At 45.0% G+C, this 9,039-nt stretch overlaps 1 protein-coding gene across 1 annotated transcript in view; it reads left to right on the top strand.

Annotated features, from left to right (window-relative positions):
- The first annotated feature begins 312 nt into the window (after positions 1–312).
- Positions 313–9,039, top strand: part of plcg2 (phospholipase C, gamma 2) — a 55,995-nt gene continuing 47,268 nt past the window's right edge. Inside the window, exon 1 of the mRNA XM_079268811.1 lies at positions 313–453. The gene's annotated coding sequence lies outside the window, so the exon portion shown is untranslated. The remainder of the gene's footprint in view (positions 454–9,039) is intronic.

The following is a 9,039-nucleotide window of genomic DNA, read 5'->3' as shown; positions in this document are numbered from 1 at the left end:
AGTCCTCGTGCCGCCGTTTGACAGCCACCTGTCTACACATAATGTAGATGGAGTTCGTTTAAGATGGCGCAGCTTTCTCTGCGTCCTCAAGCTGCACTCGGCATCAGAGACTGCGACCGCATCCACTGAAACAAGACACGGAGCTCCTGAACATGGAGAACACGTCTTCATGCTGACGGCTCGGAGCCTCCCGCCCGGTGCCTCCCGCACAGTCTCGTTTGCATAGATACCGTCCTGGCTTCCGGTGCGTTTTTTTTGGTATAACTTGTAATCTATGCTTGTAATGCAAGTTAACTTTTACTTCCTTGTACACACAGATAGAGGAACTGACCGTTTTGCGGGTGGCCTGTTGCTTTTTTGTTCACATCCTCTCCGAGCCTCATTTCATGACTTTCTAAATCATGACCAGTTAGAACGTTGCGGGAGCAGAACACAACCCAATTCACTAGTAAGGTAACGTAAAGTCTGTCACTTTGCTGAAACGTGCTTTTATATCTGCTGCCTGTGCTGTGAGTGTGACTGAGTTCAGTTAAGAAGAGGGGGAAATCCGCTTTTTACCGACAGCAGCATATCCTCTCCTGGGCTGGTGTGACTTGATAGGTCACAGCATGGTGTCGGTCCCGTGTCTGTGTGTCTGTCATACCGGCTAAACCGGCTTGAATCGCAGGAGAACAGCAGCTGGCGGTGTGCTGCGTTCACCATCACACTTGGATCTATTTCTTATATGTCATTATGGCCCTAATGGCGAACAGGGCTGCTGGATTCGTTTAACGGCGCCTCTCTGGGGGTCAGACCCTTTGAAAGCTTAGGTATAGAGATGTTATTATAATCATTTATGTTTCTTTCTGTTGTGACCAAATTAGTTTTGGTTTCCCTATTGTATTGGCGCTTTATAGGGGAGACATTGTACATGAAGAGTCAAGTAACTGAAATGTTGTGTTGACATTTTTGCATCGCTCCTTTACATCTATTCACTATAAAGTCATTGCATATTTATTATAAATTCACATGGAATAAAATACCAAATTAAATGGTGTGAATAATACAGCAAGACAATGTCTACTCAGGAGAAGCCAAGAGAAGGACAAAGCCAAAACTTTGATTGCAGTTTGTTACAAATGATTTTAATATTCCTGCTTCTTATGGTGATTCCCTTTGAACAGAAAGGGGCTTGGTGTGAAGCCAGGGTGACCACCTATTGGGTCCATGCAGAAGCATTTTTGCTTCATTTCTGATTTCTGAACTTCCTAGTTGTATATTGTACATTCAGTTAAAATCATATCTTCACCGTATCTTTACCCCAGAAGGGTTTTGTTGTTGAATTATATCAAGATGTGTGTCTGTATGTATTGATAGAAAACTATTATGGGTGTTTGACATGTCTCTGGAAGTTAATTTGATCTATTTGAGCGTTGTGCTCGAGCCTTTTATCCCCGATACAAGCAGTGGCTATTTTGTTTAACTAACAAAACAAAGAGCTCTGAATGTCTGCATAGTTAGCTAAAAAATGAATAGTAGGCATTCCTTAATGTTTTCAAGTATCTGGCAAACAATGAGTCTGAAGGTCTTGATTGGACTCACAGTATGTTAGAGCAGCGCCGATGAGAACACGCCTGTTCAGATCGGGCAGAATGCTCGGCCTGTGGTGTTGCTGCTTGCAGCTTTCTGGAACCGCTTATGCAAACAACTTCACACTCAGCACTGCGCTTCCTTTGGTCCTCAGCAATACGCCTGCCATGACACGCGGGTAGTCACGGTCAGAAATTAAATACACTCTAGTTCAGGGGGAAACAAATATTTCAGATTTTAGTGTCAGGTAAAGGTCTGAGGCCCCCAAACTAAACGGGCCCCAAACAGCTATAGGTTTATTATGATGTTTAGATACGGAAAATATTGAATTGTGTTACTATTCTAACTCAACAAATAACTTACAAAAGGGCCCCAAAGCAGGAAACTATCCAGCATGGTTTTAGAATTAGAAGCTGTGTAAATGTCAGTACATTGTGCTGATGATGCCTCTCTTTCACTCTGCACTTCAAGTAAACATTTGAATGCAGGATATTAATAGTTCTACAACTGTCAATACCAACATGCCAAGTTAGAGAAATTGTAAAAACTAAAGCAAGACGGCATTTGCCCAGGGCCCTTAAATGACTAAATCCACCCTGTGAAAAACACAACCTGGTCGCGGTTAATCGCGGTCAGCAACAATGGTGAATACACTTAGCGGAGGTCATTTCCAAAATAGGCATATTTGGCGCTTGCTTTGAACATAAACACCGCGGTTAAAAAGTAGAGCTTGGCTTTGAGGTATCTAGCTGCCGGTAATGTTATTCAGTGTGGCTTTGTGGCACAAGGCAGTAAAACTGCCTGTGCCCAAGCACACTGTATATTATCCATCGGCCTTAATAATTAGGTTTATCCAAAAGTTTGGCACGCTTCTCCTCACACAGCATTGCCAACAGCGGCGTGACAAATATATCAAAACGTGCGGCCTGATTGGGAATAGTGTGCATTCTATTTTTCGGAGAGATTCACCCAACGGTTTTCTCGAAAATCCCAAAAAACTGAGCCCCATTCACTTGAATGGGGTTTCGGCGTGAAGAGAGCTAAAAAAAACCACTTAACTTTGGGCCCATATTGACGAGCCGTACATTAAACATGTAGAAACATGATTCAAAGTTTAAAACGTAGACAAAACGCTGCACTTTATTGAGCCAAAGGGACATTTTGATAGCGAGCACAGTTTTCATGAAGTCACAGATTAAGTTACAGGAAAATTTTGGGTCCGTTTCAGATTTTATAATGTATTGCGCAGCTCGTTAAGAGCTAGAATAGAATTTACACTATCTTTATCCCTTTAAGGGGGAAATTTTTCTCTGCATTTGACCCATCCCGGCAGGGAGCAGTGGGCTGCCAATAACGGGGAGCCGGGGGTTCAGTGTATTGCTCAGGTACACTTCGACACGTGACACGTCCCAGTCGGGGATTGAACCGTTGTCAGCGATGGGGCGCCACGGTCGCCCCATCGCTGACAGTTATGCTCTAGAATGAGAGCATAACTGTCAGAGTGGAGAGGAGCAGGAAAATATTGTGTGATTTTTCCAAACAAATTGCTCCAACTCCCACAACTTCTACTCTTTATACACCATTTTCCCCCAAAAGCTTGGAAATTTTGTGCTGGCAAGTATCTATGGAATCCAACTGACTAACACATTTGGCTCAAAGAGCAAGGCAACCAGTTAAGTGTCGAAGTGTACCTGAGCAATACACTGAACCCCCGGCTCTCCGGGTGCCGATCAATGGCAGCCCACTGCTCCCTATATACAGGGATGGGTCAAATGCAGTAGTCAAATTTCGTGTATGTGTAAAAATGTATATGACAATAAAAATGGTTTCTTCTTTCTTCTACATGCATGCAGGCACTCACTCTCTCTCTCTCTCTCTCTACACACACACATGACTTGGAAGCATGGACCTCCTGTCTGTCTGTTTGTCTCTCTCTCTATCATACAGTCATTCATGTCTTAGATATCTTTAGAGAAGCCCCCCCCCCCCTCCCATTTCAAAATAAAAGCTCCAGAGAGTGAATTCTAACTGGAATGCTTGTGATGAAGCCTGTCATTTAATAACCTGTGTTTGTGTGTCAAATATTATGAATATGTCGCCTCTCCCCTTCTCTCCCCCACCCAGTCCCATCCTTTCAAAATAAAAGCTCCATAGAGTAACTGTATCTTAACATGAAGCTCAGAATGAGGCTCGTACAGAAATGACGTGAGCGTTAGCTCCCATCATTTCCAAAGGCTTCTCAAACAAAGATCTTTATGTCCAGTACAGAAATGATGGGAGCCATTTGTGGACTGTCCATCACGAATACAAGTTTCAATCCAAGAGTATGAATCTAAAATGCAGAAAAGAGAAAAGCGATATATCAATCGAACCTCAACGATACGACCGGTAACATCGGCGTGTGTAGCTATATATTTAGCTATATATTTAGCTATATATTGCGACTGGGGGGTGTGGCCATTCATTGCTCGTGGCCCTTTCGGAGCGGGCCGAGTGCTTGACTCCAGGTACACACTGCTTGGAAGTGAAGGGTTTGGTTGTTAGCATATCCAGCAGCAAAAGTGAACCGCAGTCAATGAAAGCCCCACTGCTGACGACATGCTCAAGTTCACTCATTTATTCAAAGTTGATTTATATTGAATGAGTCACGTGTCCAAATTGCACCCAATTCAACTAAGCACTCCATGAGATCCACTGTGAAACACCCACCAAGTGTGAAGTACATCAAGTGACAGCTTCCCGAGAACATCTTCCCCAGGTTAACACTGTTCAGCACCATTAGCTGTCTGCACTGTTACAGTTGTTTGCCCTGTTTGCACCGTGAGCTGCAAGCCATCGCCATGTTGAGAGCAGTGTGAAAGCAATAGATCTGTTCTGAATTTTGTGCGTTTAGTACCTTTAAAGAGGCTAAAAAAGCTCAGCAGAGAAGTATAGTTGAAAGATTATTGCTGTGGGTTTACAAGCAACCATTTCACATTACACATGATCAATCAAGAGTTTACAGAAGAGTGTGTGTGTGTGTTCTCTCATTATTGTTTTACTCCCCTTGTGCTGAATACAACTAGTGCAAACTCTTTGCACTCGCTGGACTTGGGCTATAGTTACATGGATCACAGTTCTCCTTTTGTCTTCAAAATGGGCAATGTTTCTTTTTTATACCTTCATATTCAATTATAAATTCATCCTTTTTGAAATGAGTAACGTAGCTTTAAGTTCCGTTACTAAGTTTGTCATGGACTGGTTACATTTGTTTTGATTTGTATATTGATAATGCATCTGAATATCTTCAGCTTGTTTTGAACACATACTTTCAACTTTAATCCTAAAGCTCATTAAATAAACTGTGGTTGCAGTCAGTGGACTGTGGTGAAACGAACTTTTGGTTTAGTCGACAAAATATAAACCACACTATTTTCAACTACCGTATCTTCCATTCCTCTGGCCTTTCGCGGTGGTTTATTTTAAACAGTGAGAGTTGTTCTGCCCCTTCTCGGATTTGTCTTATGCAATTCATGCAGTTTTTACCTGGGGATTTTCCACCCCATGTAATTTTGTGCAAATGAAATGTGCTCCTTTTTAGCATAAAAGAGTTTGTAGGCATGTGTGTGAATACCTATGCACTCCATCGGTGTATATGTGTGAGTGTTCCGGTGTGTATAAGGAATAACACAGCAACAGAGCAACATCCTCATTTCATATAAACACTGGCTTTCCTGAAGCGGGTGTACTTGTGAGTGCGTGACGTGAACACTGTATCACCACAGTATTTGTGTAATGCATTGCTGCAGCACCAGTATGAGGACATTTAGTTAATCTAAACAAGGCTGCAGTGATGCTAATAGGGACATTCCCTTCACAGGGGTTCGGGTTTCAGCAGGGAACACAAGGGGAACAGTTGTGTGATAATGTCCATTAATCATTAACGTCCCTTCAAAAACACTAAGGAGCACTTTTTATTTACTATATTCCATCTTTCATATATAATAGTGTAGATGAATGCAGGCAATGGATATTTACACATATGTGGTTTCACATTTACTGATATTAAGCAATGAATTCATCTGCATCTTTTTATAATGATAAGCATTTTTTCTGAATTCTTTCTGGACCTTAAGTATAAACATATGTTAAAACACTCATATACAGTATAAAGAACGGGGTCCCAGGGCCGACGAATAATGTGCTCAAGTTTATGGGCTTTATTGGTTCTGTCTTCTCTTTAATAACACGTTATTTCTCACTTGATGTAGAAACATTCTAGAAAACTCTCCGCAGTACATTTCTGTTGATATTCAGTTCAGATTTAATCCAACAGAACTCCCATAGCACTGTTTTCTTTCGATATCTTTCGGCTGATTTGTGATTTAAAGAGAAGATACCAGGTCGACCTTCAACACTTCCAAAGTATGTGACCAGACTATTTCTAATTCATCTGGCACCATCACTGCACCATGTCTTTTCCTGGTTCGTTTGAGCCATAAAAATGCACCGCGTCGTGGGAAATTGTCATCCACCTACTGACAAATTTGCTGATTAAGCGGTGGGGACTTCAAATGTGCTTTATTTTAACGAACCAATGTCAGTTTCACGCCAATCAAAACCACCACATCCTCATTACCACCAATCAATCACCAATGAACCATCTTACCCTCCCCCTCAAAATCATGATGCAACACACTAACGCAGCGTGCGGTGGGTATAAAATAAATGATTGACATACTGTACGTGATTGTATTGAAAAGAGGACGAGAGACTGATAAAAGTGAACTGAGGCAGAAAGAGAGCACGCTCACACAATAAGATTTGTATCTGAGCTTGAACATTTGCATGTGATATTACTACTGCTTTTGTACATGACACATAACTGACAAAGAGCTGCTCCGACCGCCGCATGCAGGCGGTGGCTTCCACATGAACTCTGAGGGACCGCACTGGGCACAGCAGCCTTGACCTCTCCTCTTCTGATAGGGCGGGTCAAACTGCGAGAGCTGGATAGGCTGGTTGATATGTGAGCATGTCAACACCTTTGGGAGAAACGCTGCATTAGGCCACGAAATGATACCCAAGCCATCCGAGTTCCACCTCAGACATGATTCATTCACTGACAGGGCATGCATCTCGCCTACACGTTTAGCTGAAGTGATGGCAAGGAGAAAAAACGTTTTGGCCGATAGCCATCTCGGCTCCGCCTGTGCCAGGGGTAGGTCCCATGCAGGGGCCTTCGTGGCACAATCGCAGAGCCCCTTTTTTAGGAAGTGGGACACCAGTCTGCGGCTCTCTACTGTGTCATTGTCGACCTTAGTATGCTGCCCCGAAATAGCGGCTACATATACTCCAAGGGTAGAGGGAGACCCTACCTAGACCCTTATCTAGGAGGGACTGTAGAAACTCAAGTACAGCAGGCAGGGGAAACTACTGGGACCTTGTTCTGAACCACACACCAGTCAGAAAACAGCTTCCACCAGCTGGCCCAAAGACATCATCTCCTGGCTCCCCTGCCTCTGGAGGCTTTGGGGGGGCAACTGTTAGTCCCCAAGTTCAGAGGTTACCTGGCGGGCACTTAGGTAGGGTTGTATTGGTAGCGGGCCGGCCTCTCAGCGGGACACTGAGGCCCGTGGCGGCTACTGGGGTGAGCTGGGGACTGAAAACGGCCTTGGGGGTGCCGAAGTGGGACCCCTAGGTCTGCGGGGTGCGAGCACGTCCCTGCAAAGACCAGAGAACTGCTGCCTGGTCTGACTAGTTTGAACAGTCCGCTGAAGCGCCTCTAGAGCAGCTGAACCGAACAGCTCCCCAGGTTCCACTGGGACAGTACGGAGGGTTCTCCTACATGTCTCCGACCAGGGTGGACATCAGACGGCCAAGTTCCCTCGACATGAGCGCAAATGCCTGCAGTGAAGCATTACTGAGGCTGGTGGCGGAAGCGTCGAAAGTAGCCTGCTGCAGAGAAGCTGAGAGGGCAATCATGAGGTGGGAGAGGGATTTGCTGATACGGTTCACAGCGCTGCTGTGTCATAAGCCCTGGATAGCAGGTCATCTGTGACCCGACGTTGGGGTCGAGGGCACCTGGCATTGGGCCTCAGAGTCTCCTCAGGGGAAACTATGAGGGACGCACTAGTCGGCTCAATGGCTGGCATACATGCAAGGCCAAATTTTGCCACCTCCTGCATGGCCGTCAGGGTTCGGCCATCTGATGTAAGGCGGGTAGGTTGGGCCTGATTCAGCTGCCCTGACAGGGGGAGGTCGACCTCATGCATCAGGTGTTCCACTTTGGCCAGCTTAGCAGTGAGAGGGGAGCGAGGACACTCTCTTCACTAGGACAGTTACTTTAAGTGGTGGTGTCCCACCAGTTAGCCTGAGTGAGGACACTCTGCTAACTGTGATAGCCGTAAAGTTACGAAATCAATGGACACAATCCCAGTATTAACTTAGTCTACTTAGTGTCCCACCCGCCTGAGCAAGGACACTGCCAACTGCGACAGCCGTAATGCGTAAAAGCATCAATGGCCACAACATCAATGTTGATTTAGTCTAACTAGCATCTCACCGAGTTAGCCTAAGCGAGGACATTCTGCTAACTGTGATAGTCGTAATGCTACAAAGTCAATGGACACAGTCCCAGTATCAGCTTTGTCTAGCTAGCTTCCCACTGAGTTAGCCTGAGCGAGGACGCTCTGGTAACTGTGACAGCCGTAAGGTTACAAAGTCGATGGACACAGTCCCAGTATCAGCTTTGTCTAGCTAGCATCTCACCAAGTTAGCCGAAGCGAGGACACTGCTAACTGTGAAAACCGTCAGGTGTAAAAATAAATCTCAATGGACACAATGTCAATGTCAATCTAGTCAAACTAGCATCTCATCAAGTTAGCCTGAGCGGGAACACTGTGATAGCCGTGATGTTGCAAAAGATATGGACACAATGTTAATGTCGATCTAGTCTAACTAGCATCTCACCAAGTCAGCCTGAACGAGGACACTCTGCTCACTGTGAAGGGCGGGCCGACAGCATATATTCTACTCTCTCGTTAGCACACCACTCGATTAGCCAGAAGTGCTCTGCCAACCGTGGAAAACGAACAACGGTTATAGAAAAGAATGTTAATCAATCTCACCGATTGCTGTCTTCACGACTTAGGTGGCCCTTATCAGACTTGTGAATGACCGATGATAGGAGCATCCACCAGTCCGGGGCTCGATGGTCCGAACCGCGAAAACACGGCGTTCCCTCCTAAAACGGACAGTTGTCGCAGCCTTTGGAGGGCGAGAGATCCGCAACTCCGACCAGTGGTCACAAGGCTACCGCAACAAACTCTAATATGTCTTGATCGTAGACACATTTTTGTTTAAGCTTATGCTACCATGGTAGCTAGCCTGCGTAGCGAGAAGATGAAGAAGGACTGATCTCAGGATGACACCGGAACTTATAGACGACGGGGTCATCCGAGGTCACAGGTGACTTTGTTGATATAAATA

Source organism: Melanostigma gelatinosum (genome assembly GCF_949748355.1).
Source record: "Melanostigma gelatinosum genome assembly, chromosome: 1".
Classification (NCBI taxonomy): Eukaryota; Metazoa; Chordata; class Actinopteri; order Perciformes; family Zoarcidae; genus Melanostigma; species Melanostigma gelatinosum.
This window is presented reverse-complemented; position numbering and strand designations above follow the sequence as displayed.